Source organism: Crinia signifera, chromosome 2, assembly GCF_055691185.1.
Source record: "Crinia signifera chromosome 2, ASM5569118v1, whole genome shotgun sequence".
NCBI classification, from domain to species: domain Eukaryota; kingdom Metazoa; phylum Chordata; class Amphibia; order Anura; family Myobatrachidae; genus Crinia; species Crinia signifera.
The window spans coordinates 101,636,202-101,659,818 of NC_139218.1; the positions used below are offsets into that span (position 1 = coordinate 101,636,202).

A 23,617-nucleotide genomic window follows, 5' to 3' on the forward strand; every position below is an offset into this window, starting at 1 on the left:
TATACAAATCGCATATTTAATGGTATGCGATTTGTATAAACTGTGTCTATAATTCGCCCAAAAATCAGACCAGGTTCTGATGGGCGAATTAGCCAGAACCCTGCACAGATCATTGCGATCTGTGCAGGGTTCTGGTGTAAAAAAAAGTTTAAACAGTTAAAATAAAAAAAAAACAGCGCGGGGTCCCCCGCCAGAGCATAACCAGCCCCGGGCTCATTGAGCCGGTGCTGGTGACATAAAATCAGGGTCCCCGACAAATAGGGGTCCCCTTGATTTAATGAAACCAGCACCAGGCTCAAGGTCCGGCGCTGGTTCCCGAAATACGGGGGACAAAATTACTAGGGGTCCCCCGTATTTTAAGAACCAGCACCAGACCCAACCAGCCAGCAGGGTAATGCCACAGCCGGGGGACACTTATTATATAAGGTCCCGCGGCCAAAGCATTATCCCCCTGGCTGGTCAGCATGGGCAGGGGTCCTGGGGAAGTGGGGACCCCCCCAATGAAGGGGTCCCCCCCCTCCAGGACTTACCAGCCCATGCTGAAAGTCCGGGGCTGTTCCCGATGCCCCTGGGTGGTGGGCATCGGGCTGATGCAAAGTGTAAAAAAAAGATTAAAAACTATTGTTTTCTACTGTAGAACTATGAGTCCCAGCAAGCCTACCCCGCATGCTGGGACTTGGAGAACCACAAGTCCCAGCATGCGGGGCATTAAAGGGCCTGCTGGCACTTGTAGTTCTACAGTACAAACAATAGTTAAATAAAACACACTGACACCCTGAAAAATAAAAGTTTAATACATACATAACACACACTGATACTTATCTACCTTGAGCCCGTAGGTCGGTCCCTGGATCCTGGGTCCGGGGCTCCTGGACAGAAGAGTCCGGTTCCGGGGCCTTGGTCCTGGTTCCGGGGTTGGTCCGTGTCCTGGGCTCCAGGGCTGATGTCTCCGGGGTCCAGGATCCGAAGTAGTCCAAAAGGGGTTCTTAAGGAAGGAAATCCTACTCACCTGGTCCCCGGCGACGACCTCGGCATCCTCTCCGGCAGACGCGCTGCTCCCGGCTGGTACCCGCTCACGGACTGGAGAGGCGCAGAGATGTTTCATCTTCCGCGCCTTTCCTCCGAATGATTCTATTGGCCGCCTAGCGGCCAATCAGGAGCCGACTTTCTCGGCTCCTGATTGGCCGCTAGGCGGCCAATAGAATCATTTGGAGGAAAGGCGCGGAAGATGAAACATCTCTGCGCCTCTCCAGTCCGTGAGCGGGTACCAGCCGGGAGCAGCGCGTCTGCCAGAGAGGATGCCGAGGTCGTCGCCGGGGAACAGGTGAGTAGGACCTTGAGCCTGGTGCTGGTTTCATTAAATCAAGGGGACCCCTATTTGTCGGGGACCCTGATTTTATGTCACCAGCACCGGCTCAATGAGTCCGGGGCTGGTTATGCTCTGGCGGGGGACCCCGCGCTGTTTTTTTTTTTTTTAAATTGCATCTCATTAAATATGTGAAAAACGGGCCAATCTTGCGATTTTCAAAAGTGCGATTTGGTGCGATAAAAAACATGCGGATTTTACCGCATAGCATAGAATGTCACCCGTAGTTTCATATAACTTGTCTTAAATTGTGCTTGAACGATAATCAACCTCCTGTAATCGCTAAATGGGAGAATACATATGGGAAGTTTTTTCCCTTATTTTCTAAGCAATCTGTCTAGATCGCATAGTAATTAAGCACACTGCCCCGTATGTATGCCCCATAGCAATGGTGATGTGCAGTGCCACAAGTTGCCTTCACCTGCTTAGATCTTTAGCACATGCAATTAGGATCTAGATAGATCACCTGCATGTGCTAAAGAAAACACTGGTTAGCACAGATCGCTCAGCACACATCGCTATGTGTGTATGGGCGATCTAGCAAGCAATGTGTTCTGGGTGATCTGTTTATGGGCCCTACACACATAGCGATGTGTGTAGGGCGACCTAGCTATGCTAGGTCGGGCTGTGCCGCTATCGCATAGCACACACACAGAGCGAGCTGTAAGCTCTGTGTGCTAAGCGAGCAGACAGCGCCAGTGTTCTCCGGTGGGAGAACCCTGCCGATGCCGAGATTGATGGACACTGTCCATCAATCTCGGCCAGCGATAAAGACGCGCGGGGACACGCATTGCTGCCGATATAGTCCCCACACACACACACCGATGTGAGGGCATTTTCTAATCGACTTTGCCAAACTAAGCAAAATCGCTTAGAAAATGCCTTAATATCGGCATGTGTGTAGGCCGTATTAGTCTAGATAGCTTAGCAATCATTGCTAAGCTAAAAGGGCATACACACAGTGAGGTGTGTGCTTAGTGTTTTTGCAAAGATATAGATTGTAAGCTTTTGAGCAGGGCTCTCATACTTTTGACGTCTGTAAATACCCAGTTTGTTATATCACAGTCTCATATGTAAAGTGCAATGGAAAATGCTGCACTATATAAGAAACTATTAATAAATAATGAATAAATAATAATTTAGGGTAGGTGATTTCCTGGTGACTAGATCGCCCATAGATCACTATACACATGCAGGGATGTGTGCTTATCAATTTTATTTAAGCAAAAAAGGGCAGGGTAGTGGTTTAGGATTATATTAGATTCAACTTAATTGTCATTACCCCAATACAGCAGGGCAACAAAATTAAGTTTTTACATCCATCCAAATTTTAATGTACAGCAAAGTCATACTTATTCACAATACATAAAACACATTATAACCACAAAAATACACATTTGTGAATGTCTACTTCCCTAATACAAGACAGAGGCAATTCTTTGGCAGAATCCTGCGGCTTATTGAGCCGTTCAGAGAAGGTTGCCTTGTGATAGGTGGAGATTTCAACTGGTCCTTAGATCCTTCATTGGACTGCAACCCCACCCCAAGCTCCCCTCGTCTGCGAGATCACCGTAAAATTAAGCAACTTTTACATGACCATCAATTGATAGACGTGTGGAGGATTTTCAACCCCTCAGTTAGAGACTACACTTTTTTCTCGTCCCCTCACTCTGTCTACTCTCGCCTAGATTATTTTCTGATTGATCACCAGTTTCTCCAACATTTTACACATAGTGAAATTGGTCAGATCACCTGGTCTGATCATGCCCCTGTTTATGTCACAATGAAAGTCCCATCACCCTCCCCCCGCCCATGGTCCTGGCGGTTTAATGAGCTCCTTCTTTCCGACATCAGATTTAAAAAGGAACTGGCCACAGCAATCTCTGATTATATCACCATTAACGATAACGACCTAACCTCTCCAATAACAGTGTGGGAAGCACATAAATGTGTACTTAGAGGAAAGTGTATACAGCTGGGGTCATTAATGAAGAAAGAGAGGGAAGCAAGAAAGGAGGAACTAATTGCACAGATAAAAACGTTGGAGACATCCCATAAATCTACACTCTCCCCAGACACGCTAAGAGATTTAACTGAGGCTAGATCGATGCTCAACCAGTTAATGCGAGATAGAACTAAACTTGAGTTGCGCAAGTGTAGACACAAATATTACCTCTGGGGTAACAAACCCAGTTCCATGTTAGCAAGAGCCCTGAGAGCCCAAAGAGCACAGGCTTATGTTCAGAATGTCACTGACGCAGAGGGGAAACGGGTTCATACCTTCACCCAGATAGCAAAAGCTTTTGAGGAGTATTACACTCGGCTGTATAACTTAAGGAGCGATCCCTCCCCATCAGAAAAAACTTTACTTAAACAAAAGATCAACAAGTATCTAACATCAGTGCAATTCCCAAAACTCTCTGAGGCAGACCTGACCTTACTAGAGAGGTCGTTTACTATAGAGGAATTGGAGCAGGCCCTGGCCAATACCCCCTCTGGGAAAAGCCCGGGCCCGGATGGTTTCCCGATAATCTACTACAAATCCTTTGGCTCGACACTGATGCCCCTCTTTCTGAAGGCATGTAATGCCATCTCAAAGGAGAGGATCTTCTCCCCACAAAGCCTAGAGGCCCATATCTCTATTATCCCAAAAGAGGGGAAAGACCCGGCTCAGTGCTCGAGTTACAGGCCTATCTCACTTTTAAATACAGATCTGAAGTTATTTGCTAAACTTCTCGCTCTAAGGCTTGGACCGCTTCTCCCGGAGGTGGTACATGGGGACCAGGTGGGCTTTGTCTCAGGAAGGGAAGCAAAAGACAATACAACCAAGGTGATAGATCTGATACACTTTGCGAGGCTTGGGGAGGCTCACGTGGTCCTCCTGTCCACTGACGCGGAGAAGGCATTCGATAGGATAGACTGGACCTTCATGGAGACCCTTCTGGAACACATAGGATTGGGCCCGAAATGTCTTCACCGCATTTTGGCTCTATATAGTACCCCCACGGCCCGAATCCGGGTTAATGGAGCCCTAACGAACTCGGTCGGGATACGGAATGGCACCCGACAGGGCTGCCCCTTATCCCCCCTGATCTTCGTGCTATGTATGGAGGCCCTGGCGCGTGCGATACGGATGAACAATAATATCAAGGGTATTCAGGTCGGCAGACATGAGCATAAATTGGCACTATATGCGGACGACCTATTAGCTTCCATCTCGAGTCCAACCACATCGCTGCCGTCTTTGATGTTGGAATTCGAGAAATTCTCACTTCTAACTAACTTCAAAATCAATTTTGCCAAGTCTGTAGCCCTGAATATATCTGCCCCAGATGGCACAATCGAAGGTCTTAAAAAGGCCTTTCCCTTTCATTGGCATCCAACGCACATCAAATATTTAGGGGTCCTGTTGTCCAGGGATAATTCAAATCTTTACCAACTTAATTTTGTACCTCTGCTTGCTAGTTTAAAAGCCTCTATTTCAAAATGGTCAGTACTTAAATTATCCTGGTTAGGCAGAGTTAACACGATTAAAATTAACTCCCTCCCTAAAATACTATTCCTCCTTCAAGCGCTCCCAATTGCAATACCCCCCTCCTTTTTCAAAGACCTGCAAAATATAGTGAGTAAATTCATCTGGATGAATCGCAGACCTAGGATCTCCCAAAGAGTCCTTGTCCAAAGCCGCGACAGAGGTGGCCTACAACTCCCCCACTTCCTCAGCTATTACCACTCGGTCCACATTACCAGGATTGTGGAAATGTCCAGGCCTACACCATCCAAACAGTGGCCGGCTATTGAAGGTCACTCAGTGGGAGTGTCCCCAAAAGTCATCCCTTGGCTCCGGAAGATCCCTCCGGTAGGGCACCCCACTCTGTCCCCAACACTTTCCTGTTGGGGTAGATATAGAGGTTTGCGCTATTTTGACCCAGGTGTGACACTCCTTACCCCGCTAATTAACAACCCTGAATTCCCACCGGGATTTGAACTACGGAATCTCTGTAGTCGCTTTTCAGTCGAGGTGACGCACCTGGGTCAATTGGTAGATAGGTCTGGCCTTCGTTCCTTTGAGGACTTACATAAAGATATTGGTCTCCCGACAGGTCTTTTTTGGTTCTACCTCCAGATTAGACATTACGTCTCCTCCCTGCCTAAACGAAAACAAAGCTGGGAACCAACTCCCTTCGAGTCGCTAATACTCTCCAGAGAGGCCCCAAAACACTTGATTTCCAAATTTTACCAGGTATGCCTTAGTAACCTACCAGACCCAACACCTGCATACACAGTGGCCTGGCACAAGGAACTGGGTAGAGAACTGTCGGCAGATCAATGGAGTCAAATATTTCAATATGTTTTTGTATCCTCCTCTTCAATCCAAACTCTAGAAACCCAGTATAAGATATTATCCCGCTGGTACAGATGCCCCTCCTTATTACACAAAATGAACAATACTATTTCGGACCTCTGCTGGAGATGCGACCAACATTCTGGCACCCCCCTTCACATCTGGTGGACCTGCCCAGTTATCCAAGACTACTGGCACCAGATTCACACCATCTCTGAAAAGATTATTAATTCCTCTCTTCCATTTAGCCCTGAATTCTGGTTGCTGAACCTTATGGATATGCCCATCTCCCGATATAAGAAATCCCTAATTAGGCACCTAATGAATGCGGCTAGAGCGGTCATTCCCTGTCACTGGAGATCTAGCAGGGCCCCACCCATCACACACTGGTTTCGCAGAATAGACCTATATATGTCCATGGAGGACCTGTCGTCCTTTTTGAAGGGTTCGCCCCAGATTTTTACTGCAACTTGGTTGAGCTGGCTCACCTATAAAGAATCCTCTGATTACTCCCATCTAACTACTCAAGGACAGGTTGCCGAGATGAAGTGACCCCTGGATGCAACCCCCCCCCCTCCCTCATCACCCTGCCTCCTCTACCCTCCCCCCTCCCTCCACTTCTCTCTTCTTTCCTTCACTTTCTTATCGTTACTCTACTTTCTTTCATAATCAGTACATCTTATTATGGGACTAATCACATTGTCAATAATTGGTTTGTTGAATATTTACATATTTTACTCTGAAAGACAAGCACTGCACTCAATTCTTGTAATTGTCTTTATTGTTTTCTTAAGTACATTGCATTGCATTTATTTCACTTCTAAGATGTATTGTGATCTTTAATAAAAATTGATTGCATAAAAAAAAAAAAACACATTATAACCCTTCAAAAGAAGTAACATTTAATGTTAAAACAGCTATAGGAAAGAAACTATTCTTCATTCTGCTTGTCTTATTTTTAAGACATCTAAAACACCTTCCAGAAGGCAAAAGCCCTTAAAATACTATATGCACAACGCATACAGCAGTTTTGCTAAATATCCTCCATTGTTGGAAGGGAGGACCTTATGATCCACTGGGCCATTTTTGCCACACTCTGTAACATCTTAAGCTCCATGACTGTATAATTCCCGTACCGCACTGTAACTCAGGATGACGTACATCATGATCGCTACTGCTCATTCTGTACACTCAGAGCAATTTGCAGTCACTTGCTAAGCTCCCGTGTATATTGAATAGAAAAATTAGTCTTGGCAGGCAAGACTATCTAGTACAAATCTCTACTACATAGTCAAAATCGAATGTGAACACTGTACGAGATCCAGACACAGACCCTGATCGAATACGGGTCAAATAGAAAGTGAAATCTCACTGTGTGTACGCACCCATAACCTCAGTCAGTGGGGTAAGTTTAGCATCTAGTAAAGGAGAAATTATATCAGAAATCTTTTGGCTCTCTGCACTGAGGAAATGCTTTATTTAGAAATATACTAAGCGATATCATGTTTTTTTCCACTGGGTGAAGAGGGGATGCGATCAATATGTCAGCGGTCGGAATCCCGGCGGTCGAAATACCACCGCCAGAATCCCAACTGCCGCCAATGACGGCACTTTGTCCCTCTATGGGTGTTGTGGACAAAATAGTGTGCCGAGCATAGCGAGGCACCGGGCCCGCTGTGTGACAAACGCAGGCCCCCACGGCCCCCCTTATCGGCATTGCGGTGGTCAGGATTCTGGCGTCGGTATTTCGACCGCTGGGATTCCGACCGCCGGCATTTCATACGGGACCCGTGAAGAGGGTGAGGAGGAAGCATCCAGTATGGAAGGTTTGTTTTGGCCAGCTTTTGTGCCTCTAGTATCTTTGTAGACTTTAGCCACACATTTCTCCATAGTAGTAAAGCAAATATAGCAGGTATTAATCAGGTAGTTATAGTGTAGATAGCAGGTTAATAGTGATGTAGTCCACTACACTGAGAAAATCCTTAAAGGACAGCAGAGCAGGATATTAGCAGTAGGCTGGGCGATGGCAGCCCAGAGGGAATTACAGCCCAGCAAGTGTAGAGATGTGGGGGGAGAATATTACAAATGGGTACAAACACTCATTTATTTATTTACAGTTTTTTATATAGCGCAGCAGATTCCGATGCGCTTTACAATTGTAAACAGAGATAAAACAAACTGGGTTACAACAGACAGATTTGGAGGTATGCGGGCCCTGCTGCAAGCTTACAATCTATAGGGACATAGTATTAAAACACAAGGACAGGCACATTTAATAGCATAGCTTGTAGGTCCAGAAGGGAAGCTATATAATACATAAGTGCCTCAGAGGGTTATGCGTGTGGTACTTAAATATGATAGACTTGCCTGAAGTGTTGAGTTTCCAGGGAGCGCTTGAAAGTTTGGAGGCTAGTGGAGAGTTTTATTGTGCGTGGAAGGGTGGGAGCAGCCTGATGAAAGTCCTATAATAGTGAATGGGAGCTAGTGATCTGTGCAGAAGAGAGACACAGATCATGTGCAGAGCGTAGTGGTCGAGATGGGAAATATTTGTGATAAGTAAAGAGATATAAGCTGGTGTAGTATGGTTAATAGCTTTATATGCGAGTAGAAGTGTTTTATATTGAATACAGTAAAACGCAGGTAACCAATGGAGGGACGGACTGGCAGAGCGGATCAGCAGACGATGAGCATCTTGCTAGGAAGATCAGCCTAGCAGCAGCATTACAAATGGATTGCAGTGGTGAGTCTGTTGTTGGGAAGACCAGTTAGGAGACTATTAACATAATAATGCGGCATATGAGTGCATGGATAAGAGAGTTTAGTAGTGTCTTGTGTTAGATAGGGTGATATTTTGGATATATTTTTTAGATTCACATAACATGATTTGGAGACAGATTGAATGTGTTGAACAAAGGACAGTTCAGAGTCAAGGATGACCCCTAGGCAAGGATCTTGTGGGGTAGGGTAGATTGGCGAGTTGTCAACAGTGATGGAGATCTGAGGATGGTAACTGTTCTTAGCTGGTGGGAAAATAAGTAATTCAGTTTTGGAAATATTGAGTTTGAGGTGGCGAGAAGACATCCAAGATGATATGGCAGAGAGGCATTCAGAGACTTGGCCTAAAACCACTGGTGACAACTCTGGGGTTGATAGATAGATTTGAGTATCATCCGCATATAAATGATACTGAAATCCAAAAGAGCTGATGAGTTTGCCAAGAGATGAGGTATAGATTGAGAAAAGCAGAGGGCCTAAGACTGAGCCTTGCGGAAATCCGACTGACAGAGGAAGCGAAGAGGAGGTAGAGTCAGAGAAGCGAACACTGAAAGAATGATCAGATAGGTAAGATGTGAATCAGGAAAGGGCTGTATCATTAAGACCTAAGGAGTGCAGTGTTTGTATGAAAAGAGTATGATCAACAGTGTCAAATGCAGCAGAAAGATCTAGAAGAATAAGTAGTGAGTAATGGCCTTTAGACTTGGCAGTTACCAGATCATTAACCACTTTAGTCAGTGCTGTCTCAAAGGAGTGTTGGGAACGGAAGCCTGACTGAAGCGGGTCTAATAGGGTGTGAGAGTTAAGAAAGTGTGTGAAGCGAGAGTAGACAAGTCTCTCCAGTAGCTTGGAGAGGCATGGGAGCTGAGAGATAGGATGGTAGTTAGAGAGAGAGTTAGGGTCAGAATTGTGTTTTTTTTTTTTTCAGAATGGGAGTAATCACTGCAGGTTAAGGCAGAGAAGGAAAAGTACCAGTAGCAAGAGATTGCAGATTTTAGTTAAGGTTAGGACAAGCACAGGAGATAGAGTTTTAGGGCAGATTCTCTAAGCTTCAAAAGTGATAAAATGGAGAGTGATAAACAGCCAGCCAATCAGCTCCTAACTGCCATGTCACAGACTGTGTTTGAAAAATGTCAGACAGGAGCTGATTGGCTCTCTCCATTTTATCACTTTTGAAGCTTACAGAATCTGGCCCATTATGACTTGTGCAGGTATAGGATCAAGAGGAGAGTAGGAGGATAAGAAGAGTGTGGAAACTTTCTTTTCCTTTGTGGGCTCAAAAGAAGAGAAAGTGCCTGACGGTTCAGATGGGGAAGAGAGTGGGTTAGAGGTAGTGGAAGAGCATACCATTTCATCTCGGATCAGGGCCGGCGCTACCCACTCAGCAGCTCCTGCAAAGCAGGGAGGCGCCATGCTGAAAAGGCGCTGTCTCCCTCCCTGCTCTGCTAAAGATGCCTCATCCCTCACTGTCACTGCCTCCTGCACACTGCCCGCAGCGCCTGTCTGAGCAGCTTCTGCACTGCGCACACACTGTCCTCCTCCTGTGACCTGCCCCCTTTTCCTCAGGGACACTTGTGCTGAGGCATGTAGCTCTGTCTTTGAATGCCTGGATGACATGTCATGTCCGGATCTGCCCCCTACCCATTGCTATCTGCGCCTGTCAGCTGTCAATCAAATTATGAACAGGCAGCAGTGCCGCCTCCCCTTCCTTCCCTCTTCTCAGTGTGCTGTGCCAGTGCCACTGCCAGTCCTCAACACTCCGCCACCTCTATCTCCTCCCCTCTTGCATGCCATGTGATGCGATGCCATCTAGCCCATAACATATGCGATTCTCTTAGCATGTATGGGCATCTTTAGTGCCTGCAACATTTTGTGGACACAGCACTGAGATGGTGTATGCATACATGTACATGCACCCGAGATCCTCCATAGGATCGCATGTTGCATACACTCTCACAATCGGGCTGCAACTTGTTGCAATGGCAATGTGAAAGGGCGCAAAATGGCCCTTATTCTGATTGATGCGGACTTTACCGCGTTCTTACGGATTGCGTCTTTACGGCGTCTGCGCATGCGTGTAGAACGCTACGCGCATGTGCCACGCCTTGACTCGGTACCAGTTCGGACAAAGCCCGTCCAAAACTGGTCACCGCAATCAGTCGGGAAATAGGGGCGTATTATGGGCGTCATGCGGAATGACACATGGGCGTAGTTTCAAAGTGGGCAAAACGGGGCGGAAACATGGGCGGACACGGGGGAGTACACTTATGTTGGGGGGCGTACATTCGGAAACCACTCCGAATGCACGCGAGCAAAAAGGGCAGAAATGTGCGGTGTCCACAAGTGTACTATTGCTTTGCGGACACCACTCGTTCATGCGGTAGGCGAACGTACGCCTAATGACTACAACCATTAACACCTGAACCCAATACAATCTACTCCTTTACTCATTACTCACTAATAGGACGCTTGTCAGTGCTTTAATAGAAACCATTGCACTTACATTGCTGTAAGGGTTAATGTGGGCTATGCATGTGTTAGGCATGCTTGTAAGGATATATTGGAATCTAATTGATTCCAATTCCAAATAAGCTGTTTTTTATGAGGCTAGGTAATTGAATAAGTGGGTCATGTGATGTTTTGCAGAAGATAGTTCATAGTGGGTTTTTTTGCGGAAATACTCCGCTTACGTGCGGTAGCACCGCTTGGCTCCCGTTCGGATGCGGTATTCCCGAGCATACTCTGTAATACTCTGTGATACCGTGCCGAATCGGAGTGTTTCTCCCGCACACGCATGCTTTGTATGTCGTCCGTAAACACGCCCTGTTCTTAACGAGTGAGTCCGTCCGAATGCGGAGTACACGTGGGCGTTTCTACGGACGATGGCCGCATGCGGCAAAACACCGTGGCGTGCGGACCGCTCCGTAAGAATGCGGGAATATCCGCACAGATCAGAATAAGGGCCAATGTATGGTTTGCAGAAGGGCGCCGGACACCCTAGCACCGGCCCTGTCTTGGATGTTATCAATCTTGTCCTTAAAGTAGGAGGCAAGTTCATGTGCGCTGATGGTAGTGGGGGAGGAGAGGGTGGGTACAGAAGAGATTTAAATGTCTTAAAAAGTCATTTAGGGTTAGTCGCATGAGAGGAGATGAGAGATTGGAAGTATGTTTGTTTGGCAGTGTCCAAAGCATTGCAGTAGGAGTGGTAGCTAGTCTTATTCACTCCTGATCTAGCAGGTTACGGCCAGTGCTGAACATGCCAGAGGAGGAGAGAAGCTGGAGACACATGGCGCTGAAATGGCACTTTTGAAGAACTTAAGTAAACCTTAAGTGACACCATCTGAGGAGGTGACAGCAAGCCAGGAGCAGGCCCTGCACAACCTTACAGTGCAACGCTCAGCTCCAGGCCACTGAGGAGGTACCGGTCAGTGGCGTAACTATCGTCCCGCAGCCCCCGCGGTGGCGGGGAGGCGCTAAGGGTATGTGGGCGCCGGGGGGGCTGCGGGACTATTGTTACTCACTGGTTGCCTTCTGCTGCCGGTGGTTTTATTTGCACCGGGTCCCAGCTCTCCCGAGTCCCGGCTACTGCTGCAGCAACAGCGCTTCTAATACAAAAAGGTGACACTTGGAAAATGGCTGCCCCCATACACGGGATTCGAGAGCCGGGACCCGGCGCAGACGGATGCGGCCAGAGGTAACACACACATACACACAAACACGTCACACACACAAACACAACCCCCCCGCCGTACCCCGGCTCCCCTCCGCTCCGTGTTTTTTTTTACCCGGGGGGGGGGGGGGGGGGGGGGCGCTGGTACCGGTGATGTGGGTAGAGTCCGTGGAGGCAGTCTAACATCTCTCAGACTGACAAAAGGGCCATGCCTTCCCGGAGAGGCCATATCCCTTTTCAGACACCACCGTATGACACCAGCCTGTGAAAGACCCAAAATACAGCTTTCCTTGCAAAAAATACGTTTCAGGGGTATCATTTTCCCCTATAACATCCAGAGTGGCACTAAGAGAGCTATATGCCCTGCTTAGGCGCGCCTCACGTTTTGCGTGGCTTCACAGGAGGGAGTGTGGCTTTATGGTGGGGACCCATGGCCTTGTGGAGCAAACTCGTTTTTCGTCACTCGAGGGATCCTGCTGCTTACAGGAAATGCTGTGGCTGCAGTACCGAATCCTACACAGTGACAGGAGCTGGGTGCTGCACTGTAACAACTGAGCAGTAGATAGCATTTTGGTATCACCGCACAATGGGTGATACCGGGGTGCAGCCCCCAACCCCTTGTGATGCAAAGAACTGAAAATGAAACTGGCGCTCTTGGTCTGCTAACTTCTCAGCTAAATCTGAGCAACTTATCTCCAAAAAAAAAAAAGGCTAGCCCTTTAATTAGATAAACAAGGAAAATAATAATGGGAGCGCTGTTCAGTTCAGTAAAATTTAATTTTTAACAATAAATATGGTGAATAAATCACCAAATCATACATTATCAGAAAACACATAATACAAAATTCCAATAAAATTCAGTAATAACGTTACCTTTAAATCGTTACTTCTCCACATAGTTTCCAAAGAACAGGGAATATACAAAATAAAAATGTAGATTTGACTTAAAATGTAATCTTGTGAGACTAATTATGAAAACTAAAGTTGGAGCCTATCCATAATGACCAGTTGGCACTGGAATAGAATTCAGTATTGGAGGATGGGATTCCATCAGTCAGAGGACCAACAGCAGCATCTCCATTTATGTTGGGATTTCGGCGCTGGTGTGGCCGCCACTTCAGATATCTGAATTTCAATCAACAGCATCCAGATTGTCGGCATGGTAATTGCATCTTCTTGGATAACAGTGACAGACATTATAATACTACTGTACTTCACTTCAGCTCATGCCTTATAATTAGGCTTGAAGGTGCGTACACATGGGCATTTATCGCAGGCAATATGGACCATTTTGCCAGTGATTGGAGTATGCACCGGCGATAAATCGCTGGGTGCGTGCTCCCGTTTTTTAGCCACCTTATGATCGCTGGTCACAGGAGCTTGCTCCTGCTGCCAGCTGATTCCCTCTGCGGCCCCCCCAGCAGAGGTTCCCTTTCATTAGTGGCCATCTGTGGTCGCTGATGAAAAGAAAACACTAAACAATATATTGCTCAGCAATATATTGCTCAGCAATATATCACCCCCGTGTACACAGCTTAAGATCCCTTAAGCAGTTTCAGTCTACACTCACTGATTATAAAAGTGGTGCTGCTGCCTAAACTCTTTCTGGTGTTCATTTTCTCTAGGCACTCACATCAAACACCAGTGGCTGTCTCTGTCTCTCATGCACTGGTTAGCAGGAACTGTTGCCTACTCGGCTGGTCTATCATATGTTATGTACCCCATTGCTGCCTAGTTATATTAATGGTCCATGGCCAACCTTTAGCCATATCTCTTACCCCCACCTGTGTGCCTGCACTCAGGTGGGGAACTCAATTCCCTTTGCCACCTAACTCCCCCCCCCCCCATTAGGCAGAGCCAGGGTCTGTGGCAGAGTTTTTGGCAACCCCCCTGCCAACTATAATACTTTTCTGTTAGAATTACTGTTGAGAGCCAACGAGGAGGTTGAACTAGTTTCACCTCACCATTAAAGTTCCACTCCACTTTAACCCCTGCCTGCACCTGTTCATAGCAGAGTAGCCATGAACTTTCCCACTATGGGTAAAGCTGGGTACACACTTAGCGATCCTCAGCAATGACAGAATTTTTCACTATATCGGTGGTGCCGCAGGAGAATTATATAGTGCATAAACACTGACCGATATCCCCCCCCCCCTCCCCATTCATACAGGGTCTGATGATATAGTCAGGTTGAGATGCATGTACAGGCGACAGGAAGGGTTGTTAATGATGTGTGGGAGTGCGCATCATTAACGATACAGTGGGCACACACAAAGTGATTTGCACTATACAGTATATTGTTAACTGCATCGCCCATATTTATTTATTTATTAACGGTTTCTTATATAGCGCAGAGTATTCCGTTGCGCTTTACAAAGGAACAGTGATACAACAAACAGGGTATTTACAGACAGTCAAAATGTAGGAGGGCCCTGCTCGCAAGCTTACAATCTATAGGGAAATAGGCATTGATACATAAGGATATACTGTATTCTTTATTGCAGGAGTGGCCTACCGGTCAGAGGTAAAGAGCCGAAAAATATCGGTAGTCAAGCTAAAGAGCCGACATCATGCATGCACCGAAGACGCATGCGCCAAAAAAAGGGGCGTAGTCTATTTTGACCCCTTGGGTGGGTGTGATACAAATATGCCTCCAATAGTGCAGTGCCATATATACATATGCCCCCAATAGTGCCAGATACACATATGCCCCCCACGGTGCCAGGTATGCACCACACGGTGCCGGTTATGCCCCCACAGTGCCAAAAAGCTGGTATGCCCCCACAGTGCCACAAACTGCTATGCCCCCACAGTGCCACAAACTGCTATGCCCCCACAGTGCCAAAAAGATGGTATGCCCCCACAGTGCCACAAACTGCTATGCCCCCACAGTGCCACAAACTGCTATGCCCCCACAGTGCAAATTTCCCAGCAGCAGCACTCACCGTTGTTGCTGCTGCTGCCAGGCGGGGAGAGGACAGTCTGGTGTCCCCCTGCAGTCCTCCTGTCATGTCACCGATGGGAGGAGAGCACAGCACACCGCGCGTCTCCTTCCCCCTCACTTCCCTGTGACTGGGCCGCCCACCAATCAAAGCTCGCTGGCCGGCTCCTGATTGGCTGCTGGCCCACGAGCTCTGATTGGCGGACGGCCCAGTCACAAGGATGCACAGTAAGGGGTAGGAGAGATGCGCGATGCACGTTCTCCTCCCCTCAGAAGGAGAAGGGATTCAGGGAACCGGCAGCAGGGGGGACTGGGACAGACGGTGGGCGGTAGGCAGCAGTGGGAGCAGGAGCCGCACTTTACAAGGGGGAGAGCCGCATGAGGCTCAAGAGCCACAGGTTGGCCACCACTGCTTTATTGCATCGATTCCACCAGAATGCAAGGTTCTATGACTGGTTCTGGAATTTGATAAGCTTGCCTGAAGCGATGAGTTTTTAGGGAACGCTTATAGGTTTGGAGACTGGAGGAGAGTCTTATTGTGCTTGGGAGGGCATTCCACAGAGTGGGTGCAGCCCGAAGAAAGTCCTACAGTCGGGAATGGGAGCAAGTAATGAGTGTGGATGAGAGACGCAGATCTTGGGAGGAGTGATTTTTGTGATCCTCAAACTGGAATTGTTCCACCTAATTTCAGACAGGTGGAAGCTTTAAATGGGGTTAAACATTCATTTGTGGTGCTGTTTTCTTCAGTAGCTGGCAGCATGTTTGTAAAGAAGAGGGAGCAGTCACTGCCACACGCTACAATAATATACTACCTCTCCACACGATAAATAAGGTGCAACTGTTGTCACGTTAATAGAAATTATTATTGTTGTTTACTTGTATAGCACCATATTATGCAGCATTTCCTAGAAAATGATGAACTTTGACAAAAGAACTGACACCTGCTGTATTTTGTATAGAAAGAAATATATGTATTCATGTAAACCGAACTAGAACTTTGGTATTCGTGAGGGCCATCTTACACGAATGAACCTACTTAGGCCTAGGTAACAGTAGTTGCTTTGAAACCAATGATCAATCAGCATCATTTTCTCCGAGCGTGACCAGCAGCAGCAGCACCTTGTGTGACATGCCGGTGCTGAACTGCCTGACGTCATATTACTAATGCCCTCACATTACAGGCATAGATGTAACTCTTCTCCCCTCCCTAGGAGCCGGTAAACATAACCAGGGGCTCATGCTACGCGCCCTGTCCGCCTGTGTAACATTACGTAGCCTAATATTTATAGACCGTGTAACCTTTAATTCAAATGCCGTAAGTGAATTTGCCGGCTTGGGTGTCCCGGGCAGCAATGTGACAGCGGTGTGTGTGTGTATGTCCGGGCATGAGGAGGAAGAGGAGGTGGTTGCTGATGATGATGGTGGGAGAGGAGGAGGTGCTCAGCTGAAGCTGCTGCTGCTGGTGCTCATGACGCAGGAAAAACGCACCGCCGGCCACAGAGAGACCGTGCTAGACTGAAGAGGACTAAAATAAATATATTAGCGGAAGAGGAGACGCGCCGCACCGAGCCGTCCCCCTGTTGCGGCGAGTTGTAACAGGCGGCCGCAGGCAGAGCACTACTGCAACGGAGGCCTTCAGGAACCGGCTCTGAGCCTCCGTCAGGGAGGAGAAATACCGGCGCGGGAGGCGACGTGAAGAAGTTTTAATGCATATGAAGTTGTAGGGGAGGACATAAAGGAAGCGAGGCTGCCCGACCGCGCTGCTCTGCACAGGCTCCTGCCTCCTATTGCACACACAGTACTATCACTGCCACAGTCGGGAGCGCCGCTCACACATGCGTCTCCGCTACTCCCTGCTATGAGACGCAGACTGGCTCTTCCTCATCTCCAGCAGGGGAGAAGGGCTCACTAGTTTGCGGTGAGTAAATGGCCGCCAGCGGCCCCTGTTCTGTGTCCTGTACAGCCTCTGGTGGCTGCTGCCTGTATGTGTGGGATAGCCGGTGTCATGGGCCCAGCAGATGCTGAGTAACAGGGTGGCCGGGCTGGTCACACGTATGGGGGCAGGTGAGAGACACCCGCCCGGCTGCCCCCCTGCGTTGCGCCCGTCATAACCGGGGTAATATGTGAGCGCGGTGCCGCCTCCCCCTCTCTATAACATGGTGATGATGATGAAGTGTAAAGGAAAATGGCTGACGTCTCCGCTCTCCCCCATCCTGTCTGGGGCAGTGACGGCTGCTGCTGCTGGGGATGATCAGGCAGCGGCGGTGGCGGCGCAGCTACACCTCCTCCTCTTCCTCTCTCCTCCTCCAGGAGCCATTGCTGCTCTCACATAGCTTCCCCCCCCTCCACCTCATATCCCATATATCTTATTTATTCCCACTTAACCCTTTGTCCGTAGTCACCAGAGAGGGGGGGTGTGCTGCACCGACGCCGCTCCCAACCAGCAGCAGCAGCACTCGGCCTGAGCCGTCCCGCTCCATCCTCCTCTCCCTGTCTGTGCCTTTCTGGCAGGCCAGCATTTCCTCCTTCCCTCCCTCTGCCCTCTCCGCTCTCTCCTCCCTCTTCTCTTCTGTTTTCTGCCAAACGCCATTACTGAGGTGGAGTGATTTGGAGGGGGTGGGTGGGGGAAAGATAAGCGAGAGACATGTACTAGGCCCTGCCTGCAGCTATAGGCCTCTGACTGTACTGACATGGCAGCTCCGGCTCTCCCTTCCTGAGGCCGCCTCTCGAGGTTCTTGCCTCCCTGTCCCCAGCGCTCTCCCCACTCTGCCCACACTAAAAGCCTGGAGATTGGAGCCGCTGTCGGACACGTAAGTAGCAACCAAGTTGGGGCTTGTGTAGGAAGTGTCCTGAGGGTCCGGCCCTGCCGGTGTCATTCTACCCTCTGATGTGCCGGTGTCATTCTACCCTCTGGTGAATAACCCTCATTACCAGAGTTTTCTGTGGTTCAACTTGCCTGTAATGTTATGTTTGCCTTGTCCTACAGATGTATAGTATTAGTGTATTTGTTTGTGAGCCCTCTAAAGCAATGATCTGTCTTCACGAATGAAGACTGGTGCGGAGATATCTCCCAAAATACATGTAACATTACTGTGGTTTATTTAAATATGAAACGAGTTTTGTAGATAAATAAGTACTTTTCAAATAATTTATTGCTATTATTCCTGGAAATATTGCGTTTTCATTTTATTCTATGTACTGTTATTTCGTTGTATGCTCTTATTTTATGTTGCCAATTCTGCTTTTATTTTTGGCTTGTCCTAAACAAAACCTTATTTATGACCTTTTTGAATAGGTTTTTGTATCAGCTAAAGTTATGTAGCATCAGTAAGTTGATGCTTGTATAACTTTGTCATATGTCAAGATGTTGGTAGGGTTTAAATTCCACTTTACAAGAAAAATACATCCAACATGTGTGTTAATATTGTGACTGGTTTATGTTAAATATATTGACAAAGAGATTTTAGACTTTTTTTTTTTTTTTTTTTTTTCAATGCATTCAGTTAGTTATGGCGTGATGACAACTATAACAGGACATATTGACAATTTTTATTCATGTCCAATTGTCACTGCACGATGTGTGTTTTTGTCACTTTAGTTTAATGTTTAAAAAAAACATTAATCTTGGTTGACGTCAGTGTAGTCCGCAGTTCTGATAATGTGTGATCAAATATTCTTAAATCGCAAAATTTCAATATTTGCCAGGTGGAAATAGCGGCAGTTTCCAACATAATTAGGTCGACTGTCATCCGACCTATTCAATGTGGGCTCCTTTCTTCCAACTGGCGGAATATATTCCAACAGTCGTAAAGTCCTGTCATCGGCAAAAAACGGGTGCTGATAGTTGGAAACTGCTGCAGAGTCGACAATCCAGTGGCTATTTCCAACAATACAGATTCACCTCCGTAGAGAGGCAAACCTGCTGCAGACTAGTCCCACCAGGATTGAATACATTCTGCTGCTATTTCCACCCAACGGGAATAGCAGCTGGGATTGAATACCTCCATTGCAGGTTAAAAACCTGTGTTTTATACAGTGAACCATCATATTAAGCACCAATATAAGATACTGCTTCCTGGTGGCTAGGGCAGGGACATCTTAATGTAAGGGATTAATGGACAGCAGCCCAAAGGTCTCCCAATTCAAGGATCCTTTGATCAGGGGCAGATTGGGCTGTGAGTATCTGCCCTCTGTGCTTCTTGGGAGGCAGTGAGCTTATCAGAGAGGCCAGCAACATTGTCTTCCTGCAGCAAGAGTGTGGATGACTGGTGCTATTCACCTATCAGAGTACAACATTCATTATTTTCCTGCTTCTCAGCCTGCAGCCAGACAGTGAATGGTTGTCAGCATGCTGATTGCCTTGCCATAGTTTTAGCATTCCCTAAAATCAAAACTGTGGCAAGGCATGATGGGACTTGAAGTTTCGCAACAGCTGGAGGGCCATAGTTTGGACATGCCTGCCTTGATGGCTAACCTTGACACTCCAGATGTAGTTGAACTACACATCCCAGCATGCTCTGCAACAGTTTTGCTATTTGGCCATGCTAAAACTGATGGAGGGCATGCTGGAATGTGTAGTTCAATAACAGAACAGATGGAGTGTCAAGGTTAGCCATCAAGGCCCTAGTGCAACGCTGGGCAACACCGGCCCTCCAGATGTTAATGAACTACACATCCCAGGATGCTTTGCATTAGTTTTGCTGTGTGGCCATGCTGAAACTTATGCAAGGCATGCTGAGATGTGTAGTTCATCAACATCTGGAGGGCCGGTGTTGCCCATGCCTAGTGCATTGCTTTGCCTACAATACCGTTAAGATCGCACTGGGCTAGGATACATTTCTGATGTGGAGGAGGGTATCCTACCTGTTTGATGTATATCCATGTTTTTATTTTTGTGGGTTTCCTCCCACACACCACAAAAGTTATATGGCTTTTGTCATAAACAAAATCACACATAAGCATGCTTGCATGTCAAATAATTTTTGGTGAGCCTGTAATGTGACAGGAGAGGATTGGCTGGTACATTCTCTCCGCTTTAACTGTCTCCTAAATGCTAAATACATCTCCAACTAGCATGGACTGACCAATGGCACAGTGACTTTTTTGATGCTTTATAAATGTCAAAATTCATAAAAAAAAAAATGCATTAGATTTTTTTTCATGGGATTGGTGTTAGAATTTTTACATAAAATTTGAATTGTTGACGTCCATGCTAAATGAAGATGTAATGCAGATGGGTGTTCACTTTGAATGCTCTTTGAACCTGAGATATATGGGGGAATTAAATTATTGACCTTCAGTCTAAAGTAATGGGAGACTGCAGGGCGATATTAAATTGATGATGCTGATAGCACTTGCTGTGCCCAGAGAGGTTGGTTTTAGCTATGTTAAGCAGGGGAACCTGACCAAAGTAATTAGTGCTGTGCAAAAAGTCCTGTTTGAACACTCACAGGTCACTTTTCGCTCATTTCAGCTTAATTTAAGGGGAAAATTCAGTTGTTAATCACCCTCTGATTCCCAGTTAAAATTGATGGAAAATCGCATTCATTATGGTTGTGTGCTGCTAAACCTGATCAAACTGATGGGCAGGATACAAAATGTCCTGTATGAGCACTTAAATAGGTAACTTTTGACTAGTTGCAGCTTGCCACCCCTGTGGGTATATGTGTGTGTGTGTGTGTGTGTGTGTGTGTGGGGGGGTTGTGGTGCAGCCGGGCAGGGCAACAGCTGAATAACGCAGGTGAGCACCATCTGTTGTCCGCATTAGATTATTTTTAATAATAATAATATTTATTTTGGTTGTCGCATAGTTGAACAAGTTGGTTCCCAGTGTTGGCGTGATCATTTGCTTGAAGTATAAATCACTCTCCACTCTTTTTACTACCATTATGTGAGGTTATTTTCAGAATATTTATGTTGTTTAAAGGTAAGCTGTATGCACAGGTGTGATTTAAGCTATGAAATTTGACTATATAGTCAAAATCGATAGCAAGTTCGTACAAATTGCATTGTTTGCCTGATCCCAATGAACGGCATCCAAAGTAAAAAAAGACTGTGCAGCACAGTCTTTCTGCTATATCAGAATGAGGGCTATGCTGCTTACTGCCCCCGTGTAAGCAGTTGACACTTTGTATTGCTGAAAATTTGACTTGGTCCCTGCCTTCTTTAGGCTTCCATACACCCCGGTATATATACTACTACTATTATTATTATTATCGGTTATTAATATTGCGCCATAAGGATTCCGCAGCACCTGACAATACATAGGTGAGCAATAAACAAGAAAATAGTGATTTACAGTACAAATGCAAATTAGGACAAGTACATGGTAAATCAGACCTTTGCGGTGGCGAACACTGTTTCTATTTTAGCAGTGACAGATATACAGTATTCTTAGAAAAGAACATGAGGAGAGAGGCTCCTACTCATGAGAGCTTACAATATATACACAGGTTTTAGACTGCAGGTGGGGTAGATGTAACATGTGCAGTGAGTTAAGACACACTGGGCGACTTTGAGCTGAAAGCAGCTTGTTTTACTCCTTTGAGCTGCTTTCAGCTTGAAAGCCGCCCAGTGTGTACCGGGCAGTATGTGCGCTCCCGCATCAGCGTTGGCCCGAATGTCCTACTGAATAGCGTCCTACTGAATGATTTTCAGCCCAGCGATTTTTTTTTTTCCCATCTGTCAGCATACATGCTGGGCAAAAGCGCTCAATGTGTATGCACCTTTTTAGATTTGGGTGAGGTGTTTGCAAAATGAAATCTAAATGGCAATGTAATATTAATCAGACAATATATGCCCTGCATAGAAACAGAATTAATCCCCCAAATCTAACTCTGCACATGTTATGTTTGCCCTACCTGCAGTGCCGCATTGATTTGTCTATCTACAGAAATGGCAGCCTTGATAACAGAATACATATAGAATAAACACTGACATAGAAGTGCCTACAAGCCCTAAATGTCCACAAATGTGTATTATTTATTTTTTATTGAATAGACACACTACACAAAAGTTTGTTGCCAACATATAATTACTAAACATATCTATGTGCCTGTTTTCATTGCAAATTTTGTTTAATTATACTGTATGTTGAAAAATTACTCCGCTTTTGCAAATTGTGAATATTGTCAAAATCAAATGCACAGAAATGATAAATGTGTTGTCTTTAAATAGATTGTAAATATTGATTATTTAGTACAACATTTATATTCAAAAAGTTTTGCAATTAAAAGCAACTGTTTTAAAATAAAAGTAAACCTACACCCTGTTTCAGTATCCCTGTAGAGGTTAAAAATACTGATTTTGAATGTGTACCATAATTCTACATCTATCAAAGATTTTGGTATTTATGAATATTTAACATTTGATTTGTTTGAATACATTGCTGTAATATTAGTTTGCATCATTTTGTTTTAATCTAAAGGAAAAAGATAACAAGCTTTTTGTTTACCATGTACTATACAGACTAAGGTGAAATACTTCACTCAAACCTCACTTAGGGCCTTATTCTAGTTCACTCTTTCTGACTAAATCCTTCTTAGATGGACAAAACCATGTGCACTGCTGGGGGGCAGATGTAAAATGTGCAGAGAGAATTAGATTTGGGCAAGTTATTTTGTTTCTGTGCAGGGTAAATACAAGTAAAACCCCACCCAAAATTAATTCTCTCTGCACAAGTAACATCTGCCCCACCTGCAGTGCACATGGTTTTGTCCATCTAAGAAGGATTTTGTCAGAGAGTGAACTAGAATAAGGTCCTTAGGGGGGTATTAAATGTCAGGGGCACGGCTGTCGAGCAAGCTTGACAGCCGTGCCCCTGTCCCGTTCTCGCTTTGCTCGACTTGAGCTCGGCGGTCGGGATTCAATGTCCCGGCCGCCGAGCAGTGAGAAAGAGGCGTGGCCGCGAGTTGAGGGCGGAAATAGACAAGCTCCGCCCGGGAGCTCGCCTATTTCCGGATTTTCTCGACCGCACGAGCCTGACAGCTTGTTATATCTGGAAAAAAAGGGGGGACGGCTGTAAAACAGCACAATTGGGCGCTGTGAGGGGTTGTGATGTGAAGCAGCTACTAAACAAGGGATCGAGAGTCCCTATGAAAGGAAAACAGAAAAAAATATATACAATAGTAGCGCTATAAATTAAAATATAAAAATTTAATTGTATTAAAAAGGGGGGTACACAATAAGATCAACAATGTAAATAACCAGCATGAACACCATTAATTTGCAAATAGAGTTGCTTAGACTGGATCCATTCCTAGTGTGCCGTCAGAGTCTATCCAGAGATAACAGATATTGTCTCCTTATGGGGTATATTTACCGCAGGTCAGTCCAAATGAGGTATTTAATCCTTTTCAGGAAAGCATTTCTGCGAGGTCCATCACTTGGGGCCTTATTTTGGTTCATTCTTTCTGACAAAATCCTTCTTAGATGGACAAAACCATGTGCACTGCAGGGGGGCAGATGTAACATGTGCAGAGAGAATTAGATTTGGGTGAGTAATTTTGTTTCTGTGCAGGG

General features: G+C 46.2%; 1 protein-coding gene across 5 annotated transcripts in view; it reads left to right on the plus strand.

The window, feature by feature from the left end:
- Positions 1 to 16,352: 16,352 nt before the first annotated feature.
- The window catches only part of USP9X (ubiquitin specific peptidase 9 X-linked), a 136,800-nt gene continuing 129,535 nt past the window's right edge, over positions 16,353 to 23,617 (plus strand). The window contains exon 1 of one of the 5 annotated variants that reach the window (XM_083172633.1): positions 16,353 to 17,015. The gene's annotated coding sequence lies outside the window, so the exon portion shown is untranslated. Of the gene's footprint in view, positions 17,016 to 17,371; positions 17,908 to 23,617 lie in introns of those variants that run through there. The other 4 variants (XM_083172635.1, XM_083172637.1, XM_083172638.1 and 1 more) reach the window with 4 other exon arrangements.